We start from the raw sequence: 26,646 nt of genomic DNA, 5'->3' as shown, positions 1-26,646 counted from the left end.
GCCATTAATCTACTCCATCCTCCATACTTGGACTAGTTTTCATCCTGAGAAGAAAATAAGACCTTGTCACTCCCTTGCTTAACTCTATATATTCATATATATTCATTTCTATATATTCTATATATTCATCTCTTTATATTCATTTCTCTATATATTCATTTCTCCCTCTGACAGTGGTTCTAAAACTTCATTGCCTATCAGAATCACCTAGAAGGCTCATTAAAACAGAGTGGTGTCTCTCCAGGACTCATGCCCCCATTCCCAGAGTTTCCAATGCTGTAGAGCCCTGAGAATTTGCATTTCTAACTGTTCCTAAGTGACGCAAATGAAACTGATCCTGGGACTGACGACTTTTTGAGAAGCTCTGTCCTGCAGAGAAGACTGACCCACAGACTCTTGCCTCTGTCTGGCCCCAGCTTGCTCACCTCTTTTCCTCTTACCTTCCTCCTTCTAACTCCCATTGATCTTACATGCTAGCCACATGTTTTCACCAGGTCCGGAATACTTCAGCATTGTCATACTTCGTGCCTTCATGGCTGGCAAAGTCTATTTCCTACCCAGCCCACATGCTCCTTCTATACACAGCCTCCCTTACTTTTTCGGAGTATTTTAATGATGATTCCACATACTGTATTCATATATATCTATTTTATATTACTGCTTTATTTTTATTATTTTTCAAGCCCTTCTCTTTCACGGTGGGTTTGACTATACAGGAGACATGTCTCATTTTTGTATTTCTGATGATTCACATAGTGTCTGCCAAGAATGGCTGCTTGGTATATGTTGAATTTGTATTTAAAGTTAATTCAGTTTGATTATCCATAAAAGGCTTAAACCATTCATGGGATGTAAGGTAGCTCTGACATCCTGTAAGTTTCCTTTCATCCTCTTAGGATCTGAGACCCTATAGAAGAGCATTTCATCTACTTTCAGCTACTGTGCATGGCTTCCCTTATTCATCAGATCTCACCTTCAATTTGTCTATGTAGCTGACCTCCATTCCAGGCTTTGCTGGCCATGTTTTTGTCTGGCAAGCTCCAGCATTCTCTTCGGCTTACACCTTTACTTCTTGAGGTTCAGACTGGGTCCTCTAGCTCTCTTCTCACTAGCCTCCCTTGCCTCTACTACCTGCCAGAGTAGCACGCTTTGTTTGATCTGATTTGGCCCACTGGTTCCAGAACTTTGAAACCATCTACAGCCACTAGGCTAATGGTCCACACATCTGCAGTCACTATAACCTGAAGAAAGGCTGCTGGTTGAACCTTTCGCCTTACTCTCCCTTTTCCCCAGTTTCCACCTATTAACACTTGATTCATTATTCAACCAACCTTCAATTCATTCTTCTATTTGTTGTTCCACTCAGAGCTTGTAGGTGACAAAGTGTATGGCATCACTTACTACATTTCTACTTCAAACTATGTATTATTACGCACTGAAGTCATAAAGGGGGAAAACTCTGAGCTGGAAAAGAAAGAAAGAAAAAAATTTCAGTCACAACTCAGCTGTGAAATATTGCTAATGACAGCCTCTTCAGTTTATCAGTAAGAGGGCAACATAAGCTGTATTTTCAGAAGATATGAATAATCCAGCTCTTTATTAATTATACTGGAAGCATATAGTATTCCAATTATAAAAATTATCAGCCGTGAAAAATTTCATACCCTGTTTACTTTCAGGGTGAAATACACCTTCTCAAACTTGTAGATTATTTTTGCTTTGTAGGTCAGGCTTAAGTATAAATGATAATTCATTTCTCAGATAAGCTAAAAGGCTAAAAATAAAAAAGAAGAAACTGTCAACTTCTGATAAACCAGATGCAAGAGGTGATAGCTAGGCCACCATGTCAAATTTCAAATTAATAATTTTAACTGTACTTGGGCCAAATAAACGGACTTTGTAAAAAATTCCTTACTCTCAGAAATTATGTTATTTCTCGTTTATATAAGGAGTTTGATTTTTATCTCTACCAGATGAAATTCCCTGTAATTTGCCGTTTCAAATAATTACTCATAACAAACCAGAAGAATAGGTGCTATATGGCCTGATACATATATTCTCTAGCTGAAATGCTTTTCTAGTTTTGATTCTTTGATCCCTTCAACCAAGTGTAGGCTTGGTTTTCTCAGTTTTAAAAGGCATAGAGATCCTGCCTTCTACTACAAGAGGAATAAAACAATCTTGGGGTACTACTCAATAAATGGGAGACAACAATTCTTAATAATGTCCAACTTGCAGTATTATTGTTAGTATTAAATAAGGGAATAATTATGGAAATGCTAGCCAATGCATGCACACAGTTGGTGGTCAATAAATGTTAGAAGTCCCCTAATAGTACCACTGTCTGTGAGTCCCAGAAATAGCTCAGGCATCCATGTGCTTTCTTACAGGAAATTGGTTGTGAATATTTATATTTTCTGGTCAAGTAGAGTGAATCGTTCCTTGCAGTGCTCTCGAGAAGAATGTTGGAACACATGAAGTACCCAAATGGACACATCTGGTGTTCTAGAAAGGCTATTGGAGGGGAGGTAGAGAAGCTCAGTGCCTTGGGAAATGTGCATTTTCCACTGTGCAAAACAGAATCACATTTGCCAAGAGGAGGTTTATTGTCAAGAGATGAGACAAGTAGGAAATCACTAAAATTGCTGTCTCTGTGAACGGATTTGGAAGATGAATGCATTGAGATTTCTTCTCAGCCCTCATTTTCTGCTTCTCTGTGGTATCCAACACTGTTGCCCATGTCCTCTACCCTAAGCTACTCTTTTTGAAAGTCTTTTCTCTGTACCAGATTGAAACTATATTCACATTCTTCTCTCATGAATTCTGCCCTTTTCTGCTATCTGATTAAACCGCTTCCATATTTAAATTTTTGACTTTCCATTATGTTCAATCTTGAGATCCATGGCCTTCTCTGTGGACTTTCTCATAGAGAATCCATCCATTTTGGGGGATGCAACTTTTGTAATTTATGTGGAGGGTTCCCAGATATCACTGGAGTTCTAATTTCTAAAGTTTCAGGTTTGCATCTCCTCTACAGCTCCCTACCGAGTAATTGTTGATGTTGTATTGATATGCCGAACTCAGCATATTAGAAAAGACTCACTTTCTGTCATCCTTATTTCTTTTACTATTCTCAGAACTCAGTTCATGCTTATCATGTCAGTCATGTTAGAATTGGTTCAACATTTCACTCCCTAAACCTAAAATCATGTTGAGTAACGTTCTCTAATGTCATAGATTGTTCTTTCCTCAGTCAACATCTTTGTGTACACCAATATCCTTTCCCACTTTGACTGTTTTTGTAGCCACAACCTGCCTGCCAACTCCAACTACTTCAGACCTGCAGACTCTCTTTTCTCCAGTTCATTCTGTGCACCTCAGCTAGTTTATGTCTTTTAACAACCTTTGCTAACTCATCACAGCATTGCTTACTGAAAACCCTACAATGACCCTGAGTTTCCACAGGTTTTCCAAACTCCTGGCCTTCCAGGACTACATCTGGACTAACTTGACTCTATAATCCCACTCTTTCCCACTTATCACTATCCCTCTGGGGCTCCATTCATTCCATTTACAGAAGGTTTCTGATAAGCAGTGACTCTTTCAAGGAAAGGTAAAATAGAGCCCTAAAACCTTCCTGAGATACTTCATTTTCTGTCCAGAACACATCCTCATGGTTATAAACTCATTTTTTTAAAAGATTTTATTTATTTAACACAGAGAGACACAGTGATAGAGGGAACACAAGCAGGGGGAATGGGAGAGGGAGAAGCAGGCTTCCCGCTGAGCAGAGCTTGATCCTAGGACCCTGGGATCATGACCTGAGCCGAAGGCAGATGCTTAACACCTGAGCCATGCAGGCACCCCATAAACTCCTTCTTTAGACACACACTTGATTCCACAAATATAAAATGGCACTAGGATGTCAGTAGGTGCTTCTAATAAGCACTTTTTGTCATGGCCCTATAATCTAAACACTGAGAACTGGCAAATTTCCCAAGTATTCTCTTTATTCATACAAATATCATTTAAAAAGATCCTTCAATGTTTGCATTTTTCATCACATTAGAAATTAGAAATTTATTTTTTATTATTAAATGTTTTAAATAGAAAATATAATAGGTACTCCTATACCTATCATTAGATTTAATAGATGAGAAAGGTCAGAAAGGTCATATTTACTGCAAGGCACTTTAAAAAAAAATGTTCTTTATAAGTTGCCTGGGTGGCTCAGGCAATTAAGCAGCTCAGGTCATTATCTCAGGGTTGTGAGATCAAACCCCACATTGGGCTCACACTGAGCATGGAACCTGCTTAAGATTCTCTCTCTTCCCTTCTCTCTGCCCTTCTCCTTCCCCTTGAGCTCTATCTAGCTCTCTTTCTCTCAATAAATAAATAAATGAAATAAAAATAAAAATGTTCTTTAGTTCATCCTATTAATGGATGATTTGCCCACTGATAACTATTAATAATTGGATGTTATGATTTTAAATTCGTGACTAAGAATCAAATAAAATTGCATTGATTTCTTTGGCAATGTATAAGAGAATATAAGGATATAACGAGTCCTATGACCCAAACTTTCTGTTCACCAGTAACTGAGAAGATACCAAAAACATTAGGAGTTGGGTAATATTTGTGTTAGATTTTGTCTATGACTTGATGTGAGTAGAAAAAGAGCCTGTCTAGGAAAGAACAAGTCAGTGCATGTTCTTTTATTAGACTCAGAACTGAGTTAGCCAGCGAATTTCCCATTATATCTTAGCTGCCAGGAAACTTGCACTATTTAATTGCTAAACTTCATAAATTAACTCATCCCAGGTCCCTGTCATCTGTTATTCTCCTTCTTTTTAACAGGTTTTATACTTTTAATTCTTACTTGTCTAACATGTTTTAAAAGATGACTGTAATCACTTATTGAACATTTTTTAAAAACCCACAGAAACACACTTACAGGACACGATTCTCTCAAATCATTAGAGAATTCCAAGATACAGTATTCCATGGCAAATTCATCAAGTTTCTCAAGATAGGACATAAATAGTGACTTGTTTTAAATGGGAATAATGAAACCTAATTTTTATGAAACCCACAGTAATCTAAAAGCTTCAATTTCATTTGTGTCTATCCTCTCTTCAATACCAAACTTCTTAGCAACCCAATTAGGTGGTAAAGAACTGATACAGATTTATCAACTTTTTTCATCAGTTTGATAAGACAGTCAAGGATTCAAATTCAAATGATGGACATTGGGGAAGGTATGTGCTATGGTGAGTGCTGTGAAGTGTGTAAACCTGGCGATTCACAGATCTGTATTCCCGGGGCTAACAATACATTATATGTTTATAAAAAAAATAGAAAAAATATTTTAAAAAAAGATATGGAAAAAGAAATAAGATACCTGATTAATTTATAGATGGATAACTCTATTGTCCATGAAGTATCTTATCATACAAGTGAGGCATCTCAGTCTCTGTTCATAGCCCACACCTAAGTTTGGCTACTGAATTCACTAAAGTAAAACAGTGGTAAGAAGCTACAGGACTTTGAAGTAGAGGGATAAGTAGATCTTAAACAACTTGCCCAATGGAAAATGAATTCATGCCCAAGTCCAGCCTAGAACCCAGATTTCTTGGCATATCTAGGAACACTATAACTGGTTTGTGTTAATGTTTCACGTGGAGACAGTTTTACTTGTTTTTGAGTAATAGCTTAAGCTGATAGTTGGCTGAAGTAACCACTTTGAAGGTCAAAATTTATTTGAATTTGTAAATTCTCTCTCTGTTGAAAAACTATGCCCACTATTGAATTATAGGCAAGGCATTCGATATAGGTGTTGGTCAAACAGTGGTAAATAAAACAGTACTTAATGGCCCTCAGGATCTTTGTATCTAGAAGCAAGTTTTTTAATTCTTTATTAATAAAGTTGAGAATTGGGTGGGGCTTTACTGAGATTGGGCCATATGTACATAGCAGAGATGCTGACTCCAGCCAATGATGGAGTGGAGCTGAAGGTGAGAGGTCATAACATTTAAAATTTGAGATCAATAGGAGTAAGTCAGGCTAAAAAATAGGAAAGGGAAGAGAAAAATGTTCTAGGTTCAGGAAACCCAACAGAAATCCTGATGGGTTTTAAAAACCTAAATAAGTTTAGTCTGGCTGATGCTTCAGAGCAAGTCTAAGCTGTGAAGTTGTAGACACAGGCCCCTTCACCTACAGATGACATTACCAGGGTTGGCATTGGTCCTGAGAAGAAGGAGAGGCCACTTACGGGATAAAGAATGAAGTGGTCTGAAATTACATTTTAAAACAAAAGACTTCCAATATGGTAGGTTCATTCAGTGGGACTCCAGAGGTCACGGGCATAACCAATTTTAGATAATCAATGTTCAGGTCCTCCACTCCCTTTTGTACTCTTTCTTAAAGGGGACCCTCTCGAGAAAGCATACACTTGCAGTGAAGGCATCATGCAGGGTTCTTTTCCCTGGTATATCTCACGTCTGTCCTTCTTCCTCTTTACACAGAAGAGACCTATCTTTCACTCATTCTGAATCTTGCTCTGATGGGTTATTCAGGAGCTCCCAAAAATGGACAAATCTAAATATTGATTTTGGTGAAGTCTTCATTTCTCAAGACACAGTAAATCTGCTTATAGATTTGAGATTTCCTCTTGTTTAAAAATAGTTTCATTAAGCATAAAACAGGTATCAGAAACAGTCTTAGAATATTTTGAAGTCAGGTATACTGCACAGTGGAGATACAGGAGTAGTGGAAACTTTAACTTAATAATTTTGTCCATTTCATTCCTGAATTACTACCATAGAATGCATTCTTCCTGAAAAGAAGTTGGAAAGAGCAAAGAAAGAGAATTTTGGTCAAAAACATAGATGAAGATGGTACTTTATTTCACCGAAGTAAATTCCTTGGATTTTTTAGAAAATCTAAACAATTTTTAGAATTATAAAAAAGCATGTTAGAAAATAAGAACCTGCAACAAGGGGTGCCTTCTGAACATTTTCATCCTCCTCAGTAAGGAGAAAGCACCAGTGAAAGAATTCTCATTTACCTCTTACACAGTTTTATATATTGCATGTATTATATATACATCTACAGTATTATATATTATATATTGTATAAATATACAGTTTCAGCTGTATATTTGGCCTGATTTCAGAGAGAAAATTGTGGGAAATTATTTATTTTCAACAGAATTTATAGCTTCAGTAAAAGGAACATATGACAAAGTTAACTTCATGTTTCATATTTTTATTCAGGTTATGGAGAAACAATTTCATTATCCTTTATAAGGGATTATTGAATATTGTGAACACGTCTGAAAGTTTTGCTTGGACCATGTTTTTCGTTCTGTGTGTCTCATCAATATCTTTAGTCATCTACTCATTCCTCCCAGTATTTATTATGGGAATAACTGCAAGGAAATGTGTTGTAGATTCTGCTCTGTATAATGCAATGAACCAAAATCATTAATATACGGCAATATCTTTTCTTCTGTTTACTCTTAATTTTTACAAAGAACATTAATCTGACACTCTGAACTTAAAATCAGTATTAGCTTATTGTGATTAAGTCCACTATCTCAAATGTGGATTTGCTGCTCTAATTCTATTTTTTTTCCACCATGAAATATTACCACACTATCTATATATAATAATTATCAAGAGCCTATCTTTATGTCTACCTGTCATGATTTTTTAAAAGATTTTTATTTATTTACTTGACAGGGAAAGAGAGAATGAGAGCTCCTGAGCAGGGGGTGCAGCAGGCAGAGGGAGAAGCAGAAGCCCTGTGAAGCGGGGAGCCCAATATGGGGCTCAATCTCAGGCCCCTGAGATCATGACCTGAGCCTAAGGTATACCCTTTACTCACTGAGCCACCCAGGTGTCCCTACCTGTCATGATTTTTAAAGCATCGAGAAATGACCTAGGAAACTGAGCTTTGGCACAAATGTAAAGGTTTTTTTTTGAACAGAAGGCAGAAAATATCCCAACATGTGGAATTTAATACATATGTGAAATGTATGAATTTAAGTGAATATAAAACCTAGATTTGAGTAATTTTAAATTCACAAATAAGGTGCTTCTAAGTAAAAGAGTAAAATTAATTGTCATCTGATAAGGTTTTCTAGTGTTTTTATTTTAATTCCAATATAGTTAACATACAGTATTATGTTGATTTCAAGTGTAACACTATAGTAATTCAACAAAACCATACATCACTCTGTACTCAACACAAGTGCACTCCTTAATCTCTACTTCAACGGACACTTGGACTTCTTCTATAATTAGGCCGTTATAAATAATGCTGCAATAAACATAGTGCATGTCTGCTTTTGAATTAGTGTCTTTTAATTTTGGGGGGATAAATACCAAGTAGTGCAATTGCTAGATCATGAGATAGTTTTATTTTTAACTTTTTGAGGAACCTCCATACTATTTTCCACAGTGGCTGGACCAGTCTGTATTCCCACCAACAGTGCATGAGTATTCCTTTTTCCATGTTCTCACCAATAGTTGTTCTTGTGTTGTTGATTTTAGCTATTCTGACAGGTATTATCTGATAGCTCATTGTAGTTTTGATTTGTATTTCCCTGATGATGAGTGACAATGAACATCTTTTCATGTGTTTCTTGGCCATCTGGATGTCTTCTTTGGAGAAACGTCTGTTCATGTCCGTTTTTCAACTGGATTATTTAATTTTGGGGTGTTGAGTTATACCAGTTCTTTATATATTTTGGATATTAACTCTTGATTGGATATGTCATTTATAAATATCTTCTTCCATTCTGTAGGTTGTCTTTTCATTTTGTGGATTGTTTCCTTTGCTGTACAGAAGGTTTTTATTTTGATATAGTCTCAATGGCTTATTTTGCTTTTGTTTCCCTTGCCTCAGATAACGTATTTAGAAAAAAGCTGCTACAGCTGATGTGAAAGACATTACCATCTGGGTTCTCTCCTAGAATTTTTATGGTTTCAGGGCTCATATTTAAGTCTTTCATCCATTTTGAGTTTATTTTTGTGTGTGGTGTGAGAAAGTGGTCCAGTTGCTTTATTTAGCAATATGCTGACTGCAATATGCAGTTTTCCCAACACCATTTAAGAGAGTCTTTTTACCATTGCATACTCTTTCCTACTTTGTTGAAGATTAATTGACCGTATAGTTGTGGGTTTATTTCTGAGTTTTCTTTTCTGTTCCATTGATCTATGTGTTTATTTTTGTGCCAGTACCATACTTTTTTTATTACTACAGCTTTGTAATATAACTTGAGGTGAATTTCGATGTCTTCAGCTTTGCTTTTCTTTTTCTAGGTTGCTTTGGCTACTCGAGGTCTTCTGTGGTTCTATACAAATTTTAGGATGGTTCATTTTAGTTGTGTGAAAATTTGTTGGTATTTTAATAAGGGTTGTATTAAATATATAGATTGCTATAGGTAGTACAGATGTTATAATAACAAATTTGTTCTTTCATTCCATGAGCACAGAATGCCTTTCCATTTCTTTGTGTCATTTCAGTTTCTTACATCAGGGTTTTATACTTTTCAGAACACAGGTCTTTCACATCTTTGGTTAGGATTATTGCTAGGTATCTTATCTTTCTGTTTGGTGTGCAATTGTGAATAAGATTGTTTTCTTAATTTCTCTTTCTGCTGCTTCATTATTGGTGCATAGAAGAGGAACAGATTTCCGTAGATTAATTTAGTATCCTGTGACTTAACTGAATTTGTTTTATCAAATCTAGCAATTTTATGGTTTTTAGGGTTTTCTATATATAGTATCATTTCATCCACTTCTTCCTTACTGACTTGGGTGCCTTTTTTGCTTTTTGTTTTCTGATTGCTATGGCTAGGAATTCCAGTACTATGTTGAATAAAAGTGGTGAGAATGGACATCCTTGTCTTATTCCTGACCTTAGTGGGAAAGCTCTCAGTTTTTCCCCATTGAGGATGATGTTAGCTGTGGGTTTTTTTTCACATTTGGCCTTATTATGTTGAGGTATGTTCTCTCTAAAACTGTTTTGTTGAGGGTTTTTACCATGAATAGATGTTGAACTTTTTTCTGTGCCTGTTGAAATGATCATATGGTTTTTATCTTTTCTCTTATTGATGTGATGTATCACATTGATTTGTGAATGTTGAAGCACATAAATCCCGCTTGATCATGGGGGGTGATTTTTCTTAATGTGTTGAGTGTGGTTTGCTAGTATTTTATTGAGAATTTTTTAAAATTTTATTTATTTATTTGACAGGGAGAGATCACAAGTAGGCAAAGAGGCAAGCAGAGACAGAGGGAGAAGTAGGCTCCCCACTGAGCAGAGAGCCCGAGGCGGGGCTTGATCCCAGGACCCTGAGATCATGACCTGAGCCGAAGGCAGAGGCTTAGCCCACTGAGCAACCGAGGTGCCCCTTATTGAGAATTTTTATGCCTATCTTTATCATATTTGGTCTGTAGTTCTCTTTTTTAGTGGTCCATTAGTCTGGTTTAGTATCAGGGTAATGCTGGCCTCATAGAATGAATTTGGAAGTTTTCCTTACATTAGCATGTTTTTGGAATAGTTTGGGAAGAAAGATATCAACTCTTCTTTGAATGTTTGGTAGAACTCCACTGTGAAACCATCTGGTCCTTGAGTTTTGTTTCTTGGGAACTTTTTGATGACTGAGTTAATTTGTTTGCTAGCTATCAGCCTGCTCAAATTTTCTATTTACTCCTGTTTCAGTTCTGGTGGTTTATATGTTTCTGAAATTTTCTCCATTTATTCTAGGTTATACTATTTATTAGCATATAGTTTTTCATAAAATTCTCTTATGATTGTATTTCTGTATTACTGGTTGTTATTTCTCCTCTCTCACTTGTGATTTTATTTATTTGAATCCTTTGTCTTTCTGACTGTCTCTCTCTCTCTCTCTTTGATAAGTCTGGCTAAGGGTCTAACAATTTTATTGATTTTTTTTTTTCAAAGAACCAACTCCTGGTTTCATTTATCTGTGCTATTGTGTTAGTAGTTGTTTTTCTTGTTCCTAGTTTGTATATCATTTATTCTTGCTCTAATCTTTCTCTTTGCCTTCCTTCTTCTGGTTTAAGGTTTCATTTGTTGTTCCTTTTGTAGTTCCTTTAGGTGTATGGTTCATTTGTTTGAGATTTTTCTTGTTCCTGGAGGTAAGCCTGTATTGCTATTAATTTCCCTCTTAGAATTGCTTTTGCTTCATCCAGAGGTTTCAGATTTTTTTTTAAATTTGTTTCCATGTACTTTTTTAGTTCTTTTATTTCTAGTTGATGCATTAATTGTTTAGTAGCATGTTATTTAACCTCCATGTATTTGTGGTCTTTCCAGAATTTTTTCTTGTGGTGGACTTCTAGTTTCATAGTGTTGTGCTCAGGAAAGATGCATGGTTTGATTTTGAGTTTATTGAGTTTGTGGAAGCTGGTTTGCGGGCTAATATGTGATCTAGTTTGGAGGATGTCCGACATGCACTTGAAAAGACAATATATTCTGCTGTTTTAGGATGGAATATTCTGAATATATCTGCTAAATCCATCTGGTCTGCTGTGTCATTCAGAGCTGTTGTTTCCTTGTTGCTGTTCTGTTTAAATGATCTGTCCATTGATGTAAGTGGAGGGTAAACATCCCCTCCTTTATAGTATTATTACTGATTACTTACTTTGTGTTGGGTATTAACTGTTTTATGTATTTGGGTGATCCTAAATTGGGTGAATAAATACTTACAATTGTTATATTTTCTTATTGGATTGTTCCCTTTATGATTATATGGTGTCTTTCTTTGTCTCTTGCTACAGTGTGTGTTTTAAGGTCTATTTAGTCTGAAGTATTACTATTCCAAGTTTCTTTTGGTATCCATTTGCATGATAGGTGTTTCTCCATCTTCTCACTTTGAATCTGCAGGTGTCTTTAGGTCTAAGATGGGTCCCATGTGGGCAGCATACAGATGGGTCTTATTTCTTTATCCATTCTGTCACCCTATGTCTTTTGACTAGTCCATCTACATTCAAAGTAATTACTGATAGAAATGAGTGTACTGTCATTTTTATTACTTGTTTTGTGGTTATTTCTGAATATTTTCTCTGATCCTTTCTTGTCTTTCTTTCATGTTTTGCTGATTTTGTTTAGTGATATATTTGGATTTCTCTCTCTTTTTTCTTTGCATATGCATGAGTGGTTTTTGATACATGGTTACCATTAGGTTTGTACATAACCTTTTCTGCATGCAGCAGTCATATTGAGTTGATGGTCATTAATTTGAACCCATTATTTTCTCCTATTCTCCCCATGTCTTAGGTATATGTTACTATGCTTATATTCTGTTTTTGAGAACTGCTTGACTGATATTTTACAGAAATGTTCATTGATACTGCTTTTGTGTTTCCTACTTCCAAACTGTTGCTTTTGGTCTTCCTTCCCCCTCTAAGAGTCCCTTATAAAATTTCTTGCAAAGCTGGTTCAGTGGTCATGAAATCCTTTATGGTTTGTTTGTCTGGGAAACTGTTGACCTCTCCTATTCTGAATGATAGCATTGCTGGATAGAGTATTCTTGCCCACAGACTTTTCCCATTCAGTGCTTTGAATATATCATGCCATTCCCTTCTGGTTTGCAAAGTACATGTTGAAAAATCTCTTGCTAGCCTTATGGGTTTTCCCATCTAAGTTAATGACTTCTTTTTGTCTTGCTGCTTATAAGAGGTTTTCTGTATCACCGTATTTTGCAAATTTAATTAGAATATGTCTTAGTGTCTGTCTGCTTTTGTTGATTCTGCTGGCAAGTGTCTGTGCCTCCTGGATCTGGATATCTGGTTCCTTCACCAGATTCAGGAAGTTTTCAGCCATTATTTCTTCAAATAAATTTTCTGTCCTCTTTTCTCTCTTCTTCTTCGTCTGGGACTCCTATGATACAAATATCATTACATGTGATGGAGTCTCTGAGTTCTCCAAGATCTTTTCTTGTTTTACATGATTCTTTTCTTTCTCTTTTGTTCAGCTTGATTAATTTTCATTATGCTATCTTCCAGGTCACTAATTTGTTCCAGTGCTTCTTCCCTCCTGCTGCTCATTCCGTCAAACGTGTTTCTCATTTCATTTATTAAGCCCTTCATCTCTGCTATGTTATTCCTTGTCTCTGTGTTAAGGGTGTCACTCATGTCTTCCACTCTTTTCTCAAGTCCAGTGAGTGATGACCATTGCTTTAAAGTCTCTACCAGGCAAGTTACTTGTAACTGTTTCACTTGGTTGTAGCCTTGTCCTGCTCTTTCATTTGGGATAAATTTCTCTGTCTCCTCATTTTTGTCTGCTTCTGTGTCTGTTTCTCTGTGTTAAGAAAGTCAGGTATGTCTTCTGCTTTTGAAAGTAGTGATTTTATATGACACCTGGGCAGCTCAATTAAGTGTCTGCCTTCACACAGGTCTCCATCTCAGAGTTCTGGGATAGAGCCCCACTTCAGGCTCCCTGCTTGGTGGGGAGTCTACTTCTCTTTTTTCCTCTGCCCCTCCCCCTCCTCACGTTGTGCTCTCTTCCTGTCTCAAATAAATGAACAAATCTTAAAAAAAAAAAAAAAAAAAAGGAAAAAGGCGTAGCTTTATGCAGAAGGGTGCCCTCCACTGCAGTGTCTTCTGTCTATCAGTGACTGGCACTTTGGAAGAGTATCTGACATGTATTGTTTATGTCCTGTTGTTGTGTCTTTTCCTTTTAGGTCAGTCATCTGCACTGACTCTCTGCCTGCTGTGGGCTATGATTACTCTCTGTGCTATTAGTGGGACTCAGCCAGATCAGCCTTGTGGGGATGTGCCTGCCAGACCTTGGGAGCAGGCCAGTGGTGTTAGCAAATTTGAGCTGGGTTAATAGTCCTTTTATGGATCACCTGAAGTTCTGTGGGGCAGCCTGGGGTATGAGAGTGGTCACAGTGTGTGACAGTGGTTGGAAGTGGGTGTCTGGGTGTGGTTTTGTGGCTTGGTGGGGTACATGGAATCTGCTGTGTACCTAGCAGCTGGGTGGGTCCTGAGTGTGTGTGGTTTTAACAAAATGTGCCTTATGCTCATGGCTGAGTCTAATGGGCTTGGAGTAGGTGAGTCCTCAGGAGAACTCCTAATAAAGTTTATTACAGTTTCTGGTACAATCTCAGGCATTGGCCAAGAAAATAACACTAGAAACTGGTAAAATGTCCTTTCACTAAGAGGTGTCCAAGTTTGTGCTTTGTATAAGATGAAGGAGGATCTAATCATGTTTTCAACTGATATATCAATGTTAAAAAAACACATGATATATAAAATATATATTATTGTATATATTTATACTTACAGTGTATATATATAACATTGCATAATATATTATATTATATTATATATCATATCATGTGTTTTTTGGCATATTGCTTGAGAAGAGTTTAATGAGATGAGTCCTCATTGGTGTAATAAAGTTCTTTCCTGGCCCACTAGTTATTTAGGGAATCAAAGCTTCTCAAAAATTATATCTATAAGGCCAAGTATGGGCATAGAAGTTATTATGAATGCTTTATCATTCCAGAGATATATAATATTTATCCACAGACACATAAACTGATAAAAAAAAAAGACTTATTTATTGGGGCACCTGGGTGACTCAGTGGGCTAAAGCCTTTGCCTTCAGCTCAGGTCATGATCCCAGGATCCTGGGATCGAGCCTTGCACTGAGCTTTCTGCTCAGCATGGAGCCTGCTTCCTCCTCTCCGCTTGTGTCTCTGCCTACTTGTGATCTCTGTCAAATAAAAAAATAAAATCTTAAAAAAAAAAGACTTATTTGTCTCATTACAAAGTCATTTTCTTACAAAATTTTACTTTCATGTTTGAAAAATTTTTTCTAAATATGTAATATGTTTATGATGTTTTCATCAATTATATTATAAGATAACAGTAACTCAACCTATAAGAACCTAATAATAATTACAACCTTATGGTCACAGGAAATTTTTAAACATTTTGACTTATATATATGTTTTTCTGCAATGTGACAGGATAATCAACCAGGACTAAAAATTACTCTTTAGGATAAAAACTGTAGGGAAAAAAATGGAGTGGAAGTACAAGTTCAAGGGAAAAGTATCAAACCCCTGCCATTTCCAGTTGTTAGAGAGGAACTTCTTCATGTATTTATAAGAGAACAATGATAGACATCAAATCTTATCATTTAAATTCATTTGGATCTATTCAAAAGAGGACACAGCTGTTTTATTTTCTGTATCAGTGTTGCATCATACTGGATATTCCACCCTTTGTAATTATCTAATTTTACAGTAAAATAATTTTATGTGAACTTAAAAAATAGTAAGAAAGTATATATTTTTTCAAAAATTCTAAGGGTGGTTTGTAAGCAAAAAAGTGTAATGACCACTGCAGAAAATCTGTTTGAGTACAGTATGAAAAGGAAACAGAAGGGGGCAAGACTGGAGACAAAAAGACTAGCTAGTAGGATGTTGCAATAAATGACTCAGGATAATGGTTGCTGCGACCATGATGGATAAGAGACAATGAATCTGCGATACACTGGGAGGTAGAATGAATAGGATATGTTGAGAGATTAGATGTTGAGGAACAAGAAGGGTAAAGGATGACACCGAGCTTTCTATTTGGGTAACTGATGTTACTGAAAGAGGGAAACATAGTGAAGTAATAAGTGTGAGGGACAGGTGTGTGATGCCCTGAGAGTGTGTGTGTGTGTGTGTGTGTGTGTGTTTGCATGCATGTGTGTAGTATTGTGTGTGTACTTACTTTCATATAAGTGCATGGAATGAAGATGAGAAGAGATATTTGGGCTAGAGGCTTAAACTTGGTAGGCATAAGAATATATACATAATAACTGAGTCTACGGGAGTAAATGAGATCTCCCAAGAAGAGATGCAGGAGGAAAATTAGGAGCATGTGTTGGCATGAAAAACAAGAGAAGGCAATGTTTCAAAAGGAAGGATTATTTAGTGGTGTCAAATGTTGCTGCAAAGTCAAGTTAAAGAAAGATGGAGAAGACCTTTTTCAGAAGAGTTTCAGTAAAGAAATGGAGACAGAAGCCAGCTTGAAGAGGGGGAATAGATGCATGCGTACACCTACACCCACACCCACATTCAAGGTGCGGCAATAGGAACTACGGGTTAAACGGCTGACAGTGGATTTATTTGGTGCTGATAAATCAACTATTGCTAATTAATAGAATTTTTTTTTTGTATATAACAGAGAAATGTGTGGCTAATTTATGAACTGAAAAAAATCATGTATTTTACTCTTTAAATAATCAAGTTTTTCCATGAAAATGCACTTTATAACAACACTTGTCTCCTCATTTACTATTTAGGCTTGCTTCAGTAGACAGGGATGTCCACTCAATATAAAACACTGGGCTAAATTGGGCTGGGATAATGAATCAGACGTGTAGCCAGATCTCAAGGTATTACAAAGGAGTTACCATGTCTTTAAAATATCATACTATGAGGCAGTAAGTGATATGTGTTGCAAATATACACTTTGGCTTTAAGAATATAAATATGGGTAAATATTTTTATCTAAAGGCTTTTAATACAGTGTGCACAGAATACTAATTTTAAAGCCCTAGTACTTAGATCTGTATTCCTTCAACAAGGAGTCTCTGCCTTTTCCTGATTATTATTTCTTAAAGAGAACACACAAGTAAACCTAAAAAATTAACAAAATAATGCACATGGGCCTACCTCTTAGTTTGGATTTCTATACATCAGACTATCAAAAGAGAACTAACTATATTCAATTCTTTATTCAGCTTAGTTTGCATTTTAAATGGAAATGACAATGTCCAGAGTAAAAAAATAACTTGACTCTTCACTCAAATGTGATTCTTCTTTCTTCGCTCCCCCTTGCCTCTGGTCTTGAAACATAACTCTCTTCTCCTTCTTAAACTCTCATATTAAAAATTGCTTAATTAGGGGAGAATATGAAATTTTATTCATTCTTTTTTGAGGACTTATGCAATTAAAAAGTTGAGAATCTACTTGGATGTTTGAGGAGCACAGATTACACTGAACAATCCACCCTTAAAAATTAAATAGAATGTTATAATCATAAATAGCTCTGCCTTGCAGTCTTTTCTGTAATTCTAACATTCATATTGTCATTTGATTAGTTAATCATCCATTTTCAAAGGTGTGAATGTGTTTTCACACTTCTGCTAAGACAGTGTTAACTATGAAACTATAGATAGCAATAGAGATTAATTATCTATTGCACAAGTTCCCACACCTTGTGCTTACCAGATAGAGGAAGAGAGTGCATGTCTTAGCACAGGTGTGATTTCAAAAAATGAAAAAAAAAATACTTGGTCAAATGAGTTCAAGGAGTACTTTCAATTGGCATACCTTTAAAATGTTAACCACATTGACACTTTTAATTTTATTTCATAAAACAATTGATCTCCTATGTATCATAAGAATTATTCCCTGAGTGGATTAGTGAATCTCTTTGGTTATAAATGAATGAGTGAAGTGGAGGCATTTTATAAATGAATCACTTTCTCATGAAATTTGAAAGGGAACAGAGCTCTATCAGATTTTAACAACAGCTGTAACTTCATTACGACAAAGCCAGACATTTTAGACTTGTCTTCTGAAAGGTTAATTAAATACATCGAGCCTTCTGAACACACTAGTAACTCAAAATAATAATAGTGCTATTATTATAATAGCAATAAACTGTCCAGCTGGCTTTTAGTTTTGCTGTTCTCTGACCCTAATGAAGTTTGCTAATTTTGAATCTGGCTCACCATCTCTTTGGAGACTGATTTTTCTATCTTAGTGAGTTGTTAGCTTTGATGTATAGGGTATTGTGACTGAAAAGAGAGACTAAGGGATAGAAGTTTATCTGTAACTGCATACTGTTTTGAAGTAAAGATATGTTCAAGTTTTGATCCATCATGAAAGGTAATAATTCCTCACTCCTAGATCAGTATTAGCTTTGATTTTACATTAACCTGGTGCAATTGATCTTTAATATCCTACAAGTCTTCTTTATGATGTAAACCAAGGACTGAAAATAAACAAAAAATTATTTCTCTTGATCAGAAAATGTTTCTACCATGTCATAAGCTTTCTGCTTTCTTCTTTTTTCAGAGAGTGGGTGAAGGCATGGTGTGGTTCTGTATGGACGCTAAGACAAGCTTGCAGACTCCTTGTTCTCTAAGTGCCTCCAACTGTAAATACATCACCCCAAATTGCTTCTTCTTTCTTGGTCTTTCTTGGGTATGACACCAGAAAAGCAAATGTCAAGGGTTTTTGATAGCAAGAAAATGAGATAAAAACCAAATATCATTGGTTTGTTAGACAAAGTAGCACAATATTCTTATATTTCTAAGCAATCTTGTCAGTTTGTACTTAGTTACTCTTCTATAATGTAAATTCCAAAGTCCAGGCTAATACACTCTCCATTTAATGAATTAGAATGACCATCATTTATCACCAAAGCCCCATTTAGATTGAGGACACTTCAGTTCTCAGGCTTATTTTTACTTTCCTGGAAGGCCTGAATTAACCAGAAACTTCCTGAGAAAGCTTGGGCCTAGCAGCTTCACTGATGAGTTTGCAATATTAGGCCAACCTTTGAAAGAAAAATAGTTGAAAGGAAGATGGTGAAAAGTGATCAGGACAGAGACTTTTTCTTATAAAAGACATTCCAGAAAATAAACTTTATCTTTATTGGATTGGGCATGCCTTCTGAGGAAAGAGTCTGCCATGTCCTCATTGGGTGTTATTTTGACCTTATTGCCCATCTGTGGACCTGGGAGAGAAAAAACACAAACACATGGAAAGAGAGGGGATCTTGGGACCTGGGAAATTAAGATGTATTTCCCAGGAAACTTCAGATCTTAAGATTTAAGATTTTCAAAGTTTTGACCAGCTTCAAAAATAAGAGCACCACACACATTTTAAAATGTGCTCCTTGGAACCATACATTGGATGGCCTCATTGTCTATAGGTGCTCTAATTGGGGGCAAAACATACAATAATGTGAAATTCCTCTTAAATTAGAGCTTTTTCTTAAACAGAATGATTCTCTGGGGCATGAAGCAAATGACCTCTTCTATTCTTTGTAGTAGTCTAAGCCAGAGAAGACCCTGTGGATGACATAAATCTTCTCTTTATCCCTGTCTTTGACGACATACTTCTGAATAATTCTGACACATACCAGAGCCTTCTAGAGGGTTGAACCATGTGCAGGCACTCCAGTTCAGCCCAGACTTTCAACCATCCACAACAAAGTGCTTCAGATATGCGAGGAATCTCTCTTGGATTCTCCAAACAACCCTGTTGCCACAGCTGAAAACCTCTGAGTCGTCTCAGTCAATGTCACATAGAGCAGAAAAGTCACTCTACTGAGTCAAATTCCTGACCCACAAAATAATGAAGTTTAATTAAACTGCTATTGTTTGAAGCCATTACATTTTGGTGCAATTTCTTGTGCAGCAAATGGAAAAGAGGTGCTATACGACAAAAACCTTAAGATGTGATATGGGCTTTGGGACTCAGTGGATGCCGGTATGGCCTCAAAATTATTGTAAATGTAATCTCAAAGAACCTCATGAGGCCACTGCTGAGGGCTCCTATGACACTGCGGAAAAGGTTGTCTGAAGATGAGGAAGAAAGGATGCTTGCTATGCAGTGGCACAGTTTGCCATAAGTACTGCCTCTGGAGATTTGGAAATTCAAAAGGGTAAAACTTAAGGTACTCATGGGCTTGGCTGTGGAGATCTCCAGGAGGAGTGCAGAAAGTGCCAATTGGCTTCTTCTATTGATTATGATAACTTAAGAAAGAGAGGAAATGAAGAAGAAACTATTAGGCTTTCTTGAGTCAAATTTAGAAGAATTATAATATATCCAGGATTTGCTGGGCTTGAAAATAAAACTGTTTTCTATACGCAGTGTCTCCCAGCAAAAGATTTTCAAAGTAATAAATAGCAAGATCAAATACAGAGTCAACAGTAGAGCATAGCCTCAGGGTAAATATCTCACATATGTAGGTGTAAGAACCTTTAGGAGGATTTCAGGAAGGTTTAGTGTAGGCTTTTATAGGTCCTCTCAGTTAAATGATAAAGCTTTCAAGAATTTTGAGGGTATTTTTCTATATCAGCTTTACACATGGCCCAGGTATAAAAGGACTTGTCTCAGAAAGAAATGGGAGTGTGACTTTGTTTACTGGAGTTTATTATGAATTGATATAAAAAACCCACAAAGTTGTTAAAGGAATCAAAACAGCTTGGAATGAAAGAGACAGAGATAGTACAAAATTAATTTCTCTGAGTGAGAAGGAGGCTAAGAGAGCTATATTGGTGTAAACAAATTCTTTTTTTTTTTATGGATGAGAAATGATGATTTGAAGGGAGGGGTCAAGAGCCCAAACATCAAAGTCAAGAACCATTCATAATCCCTTTACAAGGGAGCAGAATTGGGCCCCAGTCAAGGGATTAAAGTGGTGCCATGAGCCTGAGTGGATTGCTACGGGTCTATAAACACTAGGTACTTTCTGTTCCTTCCCTTTTTTGGATGGATTTGTTTATTTTGGCCATCTAATCTCTGTTTCACCATTATAGGTTGAGAAGCCTTTTTCTTTAATTCACAGATTCTATGATCAATGGGAACTGTACTTGACCACCAGCGGTGAACCATAACACTTTTAAAGAATTGAGCCATAACACTTTTTTTTGTTGTTTCTTTCTTTTTTTTTTCTTTTTTTTTTTTTTATAAACATATATTTTTATCCCCAGGGGTACAGGTCTGTGAATCGCCAGGTTTACACACTTCACAGCACTCACCAAAGCACATACCCTCCCCAATGTCCATAACCCCACCCCCCTTCTCCCAACCTCCCTCCCCCCAGCAACCCTCAGTTTGTTTTGTGAGATTAAGAGTCACTTATGGGGCGCCTGGGTCGCTCAGTGGGTTAAGCCGCTGCCTTCGGCTCAGGTTATGATCTCAGGGTCCTGGGATCAAGTCCCGCATCGGGCTCTCTGCTCAGCAGGGAGCCTGCTTCCTCCTCTCTCTCTCTCTGCCTGCCTCTATGCCTACTTGTGATCTCTCTCTGTCAAGTAAATAAATAAAATCTTTAAAAAAAAAATTCTCTTAAAAAAAAAAAAGAGTCACTTATGGTTTGTCTCCCTCCCAATCCCATCTTGTTTCATTGATTCTTCTCCTACCCACTTAAGCCCCCATGTTGTATCACCACTTCGTCATATCAGGGAGATTATATGATAGTTGTCTTTTTCTGCTAGACTTATTTCGCTAAGCATGATATGCTCTAGTTCCATCCATGTTGTCACAAATGGCAATATTTCATTTCTTTTGATGGCTGCATAGTATTCCATTGTGTATATATACCACATCTTCTTTATCCATTCATCTGTTGATGGACATTTAGGTTCTTTCCATAGTTTGGCTATTGTGGACATTGCTGCTATAAACAAAGGGGCACGTGCACCCGAATGTTTATAGCAGCAATGTCCACAATAACACTTTTAAAGAAGGATCGCAGTAGCTTCATTCATTGTGATCTCAAAATGGGAATAACGCAAATATCGTTCAGCAATAAAAAGAGATCAGACACTAAAGACTACATATTGTATGTTTCCATTTATACTAAGTAGTTCAAGGACATGCAAATTAAGCTACAATGGTAAAGGTTACAGGAGTGGCTATCTACCTCCAGGGGAAGAAGAATTGACTGGAAACAGGCTTAAGAAAATCTTCTGAAGTGATGGAATATTTTTTATCTTGGTGTGGGAGATGGTACATGGACACATACATATGTAAAAATTAATTGTGCTATGCACTTAAGCTTTGTGCATTTTTTTTAAAGATTTTATTTATTTATTTGACAGAGAGAGATCACAAGTAGGCAGAGAGGCAGACAGAGAGAGAGAGGAGGAAGCAGGCTCCCTGCAGAGCAGAGAGCCCGATGTGGGACTCGATCCCAGGACCCCGAGATCTTGACCTGAGCCGAAGGCAGTGGCTTAACCCACTGAGCCACCCAGGCGCCCCGCTTTGTGCATTTTTATGGTGTCACTGATATCATAGTTAAAATCAGTCATTGTATTTGAAATTCCAGGTGTGGTTGTCCTCCATATTGTTTAGGTAGATACATACATGCACTGAGAGAATTCTCTTTTACTCTTCCTTGGGTCAGTCATTAGTGGGTCTAATAGTGATTTCACATATGTGTAATAGTGAATCACACATTAGTGATTCACACATGCGTTGAGAGAACTCTTTTTTACCCCTCCTTGGGTCAATCATTAGTGGGTCTAAGAGTGATTTCCTCCCTTCCTTTCCTCCATATATTAGCTAAGAGGGAACTTCATTTTTGTATCAGTGAATTCTCATAACAATCATATGATTTAATCAGTGCTTTGTATTCCTTGTTTTCTGTTAGAATATTCTTTCATTTCTCATCATTCTCTTTGGAGATTCTTACATTAATTTTGTTCTTGATATTTCACTTTTGACTTCTGATTTTGGAATCAAACACTTTTCATCATCGATTTTATTTTATAATCTGTTAATGCCGGCATTTTCCAAATCAAGTTTCAAATCATGGTATAACAATTCATAAACAATTAGAGCCATATTTATTTATGACACTGATTGGCATTATGCAAATTAACCCCATTTATAGAACAATGGCTTTTATAACCAGAAAAGGTAATATTACTTTATATGTTAAATATATTTTGTTTTCAGATGGGTAATCTGAAGTTTTGTTTCTTCTCTCTCTCTCTTTCTCTCTCTCTTTTTTTTTTGTCCCTTGCTTGAGATAAATTCACTGCATATTGCATGTTCCAAATTTAAACCTGACACCTAGATAGAAAGCTGACAAACAGGAAACGACTAAAAGGAAGAGGTTCTTCCTACCACATTTGATACCATCAAAACAGACGTTTTTTGTAAAATCTTTTTCTTTTGTTTTTCTTTTGGGCATAAGGGAGTGGAACAGTAATGGTTGTCAGTTTATATATTTATCCCTTCGTGCCTATGTTAATAAAAAAATGATTGAACAGTCAATACAGTGTCTTTTGGTACACGCCTTATAATTTGGTTTGGATCAGATTATTCAGCTTTTACACCTTTTGCTGGGAAAGTTACAAACCAATGAAATGTAATGTGTCCTTCTTAGGGCATTGTCTCCAACTCTTACAGAAGAATAATTGCATATGCTTATTTCTTATATTCATAATGAAGAAAGCCAGTCCGTGCACATGTAAACCATAGAGGCTATTGTCTGTTGACTGAACACATGAACTCCAAGTCAATCCCTTAGACATAAATGCTTCTATCTTTTTTTTTTTTTAAGATTTTATTTATTTACTTAACAGAGAGAAATCACAAGTAGATGGAGAGGCAGGCAGAGAGAGAGAGAGAGGGAAGCAGGCTCCCCGCTGAGCAGAGAGCCCCATGCGGGACTCGATCCCAGGACCCTGAGATCATGACCGGAGCTGAAGGCAGCGGCTTAACCCACTGAGCCACCCAGGCGCCCGATGCTTCCATCTTTTTCACAAAAGTGAGACCTGGAAATAATCTACAGTATAGGTGTGAAATTCTGGATGTTTTAAAACTAGCCATGTAGGCCATCCCTGAATTTACTATTTTAATTAAAAAAATAGTACATGCTCATTATAAAAATTAAAACAGTACTGAAGCATACTAAGATAAGTAAATCTCCCCCTGCCTGCTCTGCCTCTCACTTTAACTCCCTTCCCACACAAAGTCACCTTCATTAACAGTTGGTAGGGATCTTTCCATTTTGTGCATTTGCCACTTAAATGCAATATGTATCTAGAGAATAGTCATTCTCTCTCTTTTTATCTAAATGAAGTTATGCTACATGTAATGATCTAAAATTTATTTTGTCTACTAAATATACCTCATCTTGTTACTAATAGTAATCTACCCATTTCAAATTTTTGAAATAAAATTTTTTTAGCTAATTTTGCTAATTATTTTTACTTTTTTACATTATGAATAATATATTGTATTCATAGAGATTAAACGATTGCAGATGAGGCTAAAATCCCTTTAATCCTTGCTTTGATTTCTGCCCCTACTCTCAATACTTCTCTTATCACCACTGTTGATAGCTTTATAAATGTCCTTCCAGACCTTATTCTTTACATTTATATATCGTTATTTACAAAATCATTAATAATTTATAGTATTGTTTTTCTGTCTATTTGTTTAACTTAAGGAGGTTTTCTTTTTTTCTTTTTTATTTCTTTTCAGTGTAACAGAATTCATTGTTTATGCAACACATCCAGTGTTCCATGCAATATGTGCCCTCCATAATACCGCCTACCAGGCTCCTTCAACCTCCCACCCCCCACCCCTTAAAAACCCTCAGATTGTTTTTCAGAGTCCATAGTCTCTCATGGTTCATCTCCCCTTCCAATTTCCCTCAACTCCCTTCTCCTCTCCATCTCCCCATGTCCTCTGTGTTATTTCTTATGCTCTACAAGTAAGTGAAACCATATGATAATTGACTCTCTCTGCTTGACTTATTTCACTCAGCATAATCTCTTCCAGTCCTGTCCATGTTGATACAAAAGTTGGGTATTCATCCTTTCTGATGGAGGCATAACACTCCATAGTGTATATGGACCACACCTTCCTTATCCATTCATCCGTTGAAGGGCATCTTGGTTCTTCCCACAGTTTGGCGACTGTGGCCATTGCTGCTATGAACATTGGGGTACAGATGGCCCTTCTTTTCACTACATCTGTATCCTTGGGGTAAATACCCAGTAGTGCAATTGCAGGGTCATAGGGAAGCTCTATTTTTAATTTCTTAAGGAATCTCCACACTGTTCTCCAAAGTGGCTGCACCAACTTGCATTCCCATCAACAGTGTAAGAGGGTTCCCCTTTCTCCACATCCTCGCCAACACACATTTCCTGTCTTGTTAATTTTAGCTATGTCTAACTGGTGTAAGGTGGTATCTCAATGTGGTTTTAATTTGAATCTCCCTGATGACTGGAGATGATGAACATTTTTTCATGTGTCTGATAACCATTTGTATGTCTTCATTGGAGAAGTGTCTGTTCATGTCTTCTGCCCATTTTTTGGACATGATTATCTGTTTTGTGTGTATTGAGTTTGAGAAGTTCTTTATAGATCCTGGATATCAGCCTTTGTCTGTTGAAATGGATGCATTCCTGGAAAACTATAAACTGCCAAAATTGAACCAAGAAGAAATTGACAACCTGAATAGACTGATATCTAGTAACAAGATTGAAGCAGTGATCAAAAACCTCCCAAAAAACAAGAGCCCAGGACCTGACGGATTCCCTGGGGAATTCTACCAAACTTTCAAAGAAGAAATAACACCTATTCCCATGAAGCTGTTTCAAAAAATTGAAGCAGAAGGAAAACTTCCAGACTCTTTTTATGAAGCCAGCATTACCCTGATCCCCGAACCAGGCAAAGACCCCACCAAAAAGGAGAATTTCAGACCAATATCACTGATGAATATGGATGCTAAGATTCTTAACAAGATCCTAGCAAATAGGATCCAACAGCACATTAAAAAGATTATCCACCATGACCAGGTGGCATTCATCCCTGGGTTGCAAGGATGGCTCGACATTTGCAAATCAATCAATGTGACAGAAAAAATCAATAAGAGATGAGAGAAGAACCACATGGTCCTCTCAATTGATGCAGAAAAAACATTTGACAAAATCCAGCATCCGTTCCTGATTAAAATGCTTCAAAGTATAGGAATAAAGGGAACATTCCTGAACTTCATAAAATCTATCTATGAAAAACCCATAGCAAATATCATCCTCAATGGGAAAAAGCTCACAGCCTTTCCGTTGAGATCAGGAACATGACAAGGATGCCCACTCTCACCACTCTTGTTCAACATAGTATTAGAAGTCCTAGCAACAGCAATCAAAAAACAAAGAGAAATAAAAGGTATCCAAATTGGCAATGAAGAAGTCAAAATCTCTCTCTTTGCAGATGACATGATACTTTATATGGAAAACTCAAAAGACTCCACCCCCAAACTACTAGAACTCATAGAGCAATTCAGTAATGTGGCAGGATACAAAGTCAATGTACAATGATTTCTGTAAATCAGTTGTTTTCTTATACACTAACAATGAAAACACAGAAAGGGAAATTAGAGAATCGATTCCATTTACTATAGCACCAAGAACCATAAGATACCTGGGAATAAACCTAACCAAAGAGGTAAAAGATCTGTACTTGAGGAACTACAGAACACTCATGAAAGAAATCGAAGAAGACTCAAAAAGATGGAAGACCATTCCATGCTCTTGGATCAGAAGAATAAACATTGTTAAAATGTCTATACTGCCTATAGGAATCTATACTTTTAATGCCATTCTGATCAAAATTCCACAGGTATTTTTCAAAGAGTTGGAGCAAATAATCCTAAAATTTGTATGGAATCAGAAGAGACCCTGAATTGCTAAGGAAATGTTGAAAGAGAAAAACAAAACTGCAAGCATCACGTTGCCTGATTTCAAGCTTTACTACAAAGCTGTGATCACCAAGACAGCATGGTATGGCATAAAAACAGACACATAGACCAGTGGAACAGATTAGAGAGCCTATATATGGACCCTCAA

General features: G+C 36.7%; 1 long non-coding RNA gene across 1 annotated transcript in view; it reads right to left on the bottom strand.

Annotated features, from left to right (window-relative positions):
• The window catches only part of LOC101689406, a 38,912-nt gene that overhangs the window by 8,284 nt on the left and 3,982 nt on the right, over window positions 1–26,646 (bottom strand). Inside the window, exon 2 of the long non-coding RNA XR_001179769.2 lies at window positions 1,332–1,464. This is a non-coding gene — a long non-coding RNA (uncharacterized LOC101689406). The remainder of the gene's footprint in view (window positions 1–1,331; window positions 1,465–26,646) is intronic.

This window comes from Mustela putorius, unplaced genomic scaffold (assembly GCF_011764305.1).
Source record: "Mustela putorius furo isolate JIRA1106 unplaced genomic scaffold, ASM1176430v1.1 tig00003834_pilon_pilon_pilon, whole genome shotgun sequence".
Lineage (NCBI taxonomy): Eukaryota > Metazoa > Chordata > Mammalia > Carnivora > Mustelidae > Mustela > Mustela putorius.
Note: the sequence above shows the minus strand (reverse complement) of the source record. Positions and strands in the feature narration are given on the sequence as shown.